The following is a 1,972-nucleotide window of genomic DNA, read 5'->3' as shown; positions in this document are numbered from 1 at the left end:
CTGTGTCTTCTGTGTAGAATGTAACTGTGATTGCTTTTATTATCTCTAGTGTGATATTTATAGAGGTAGACTGCTGTGGATATCACTCTGTATAAATAAAATGCTGTTTGGCCAGTGGCCAGGCAGGAAGTATAGGTGGGACAAGAGAGAAGAGAATTCTGGGAAGTAAAGGCTGGGGTGGAGAGATGCTGCCAGCCGCCACCATGACAAGCAACATGTAAAGGACACTGGTAAGCCACAAGCCACATGGCAAAGTATAGATTAATAGAAATGGGTTAATTTAAGATAGAAGAAGTAGATAACAAGAAGACTGCCATGGCCATACAGTTTATAAGTAATATAAGTTTCTGTGTGTTTACTTGGTTGGTTCTGAGCATCTATGGGCCTGGCGGGTGAGAGAGATTTGTCCTGACTATGGGCCAGGCAGGAAAACTCTAACTACAGTAGATATATGAGGAAGTATATAAGAATATAGGCTATGATGAAAACAGTCTGAAACATCAAATGTTAAAGAGACACGTTAATCAAGAATAAGTTAATCAAGAATGATGATATAAATTTACTGACTTTTGAATAACAAGTTTGATGTACTCTCTATTATTTTTCTAGGTATATAAATTATGTTTCCACTATGATATTAAGATGAATACACTTTCCACTTATGTCCTTATTAAAGAATATTCTTAATTTCCAATCTGTACTTGGACCCCTAGCCAATATGTTTCTTCTTTTTTTCTACACTTTCATAATCCTAGTTCATAGATCTAAGCCCATGGACCTGATCTCCTGTCAATTAACCTTCATCCACATAATGATGTTCCTCACTGGAGGGGAAATTTGGCTTACAGACATATTTGAGTCACTGAACTTTGAGAATGACTTCAAATGTAAGGCAACTTTTTACATAAACAGAGTGATGAGCGGCCTCTCCATCTGCATGACCTGCCTCCTGAGTGTGTTCCAGGCTATCACTATCAGTCCCAGTACATCTTTGTTGGCAAAATTTAAACAGAAACTAAAAAAATACATGATTTATGCTTTCTTAATTATTTGGACTTTCAACTTGTCATTTGGTAGCAACCAGATCTTCTATATTGGTGCTTTTACAAACACAAGTGCGAGCAACCAGATGAAGGTCACCAAATATTGCTCACTCTTCCCCATGAACTACATCATCAGGGCACTGATTTTAACAGTGACAGTCTCCAGAGATGTCTTTCTTGTAGGAATTATGTTGACCACAAGTGCATACATGGTGATTATCTTGTTCAGACATCAGAGGCAATGCAAGCATCTTCACAGCAGCAGCCACACAAGAATATCTCCTGAGAAAAGAGCCACCCAGACCATCTTGCTGCTGGTGGTTTTCTTTGTGGTCATGTACTGGGTGGACTTCATCATCTCTTGGACCTCAGTCCTGTTATGGATGTACAATCCAGTCATCCTGACTGTTCAGAAGTTTGTGATGAGTGCCTATCCCACAATTACTCCTTTGGTACAAATCAGTTCTGATAACAGAATAATCAATATGCTCAAAAGCTTGTGGTCAATGTGCCACCCAATTTCTTAAAAAGGGCAATTTTTCTCTTCTTTCAAAAAGATTTATTTAGTTAAATGCATGCATGTTTTGCTCTCATGTATGCATGTGTGCACTCCTGGTCCCCATAGAGATCAGATTGGTTATTGGATGCCCTGGAACTGGAGTTACAGATGGTTGTAAGGAGTCTTGCTGGTCATTTGCAATTATATTTTTTATAAATAAAAAACAAAATAACAGACTCTTTTCTAAACTGTTTAATAGTTCAAGTAGCAAAGTAAGATTATTCATTTGATCCAAACAAAGTTTGTGGTACAATATATATACATTCTTTTATGTTTCTGCTGTCAAATAGTATGGAGTCCTTTAAGTTCATTGCCCAGCATAAATTGATATTTTGATAGGAATTCCCTTACTAGCTCCTTTTTATTTTAT

General features: G+C 37.3%; 1 pseudogene; it reads left to right on the top strand.

The window, feature by feature from the left end:
- The first annotated feature begins 631 nt into the window (after positions 1–631).
- Positions 632–1,570, top strand: LOC118575064 (annotated as a pseudogene).
- The last annotated feature ends 402 nt before the right edge of the window (positions 1,571–1,972 follow it).

The sequence above is a fragment of the Onychomys torridus genome, unplaced genomic scaffold (assembly GCF_903995425.1).
Source record: "Onychomys torridus unplaced genomic scaffold, mOncTor1.1, whole genome shotgun sequence".
NCBI classification, from domain to species: Eukaryota; Metazoa; Chordata; class Mammalia; order Rodentia; family Cricetidae; genus Onychomys; species Onychomys torridus.
The sequence above is the reverse complement of the archived record's forward strand: the minus strand, read 5'-3'. Positions and strand labels throughout refer to the sequence as shown.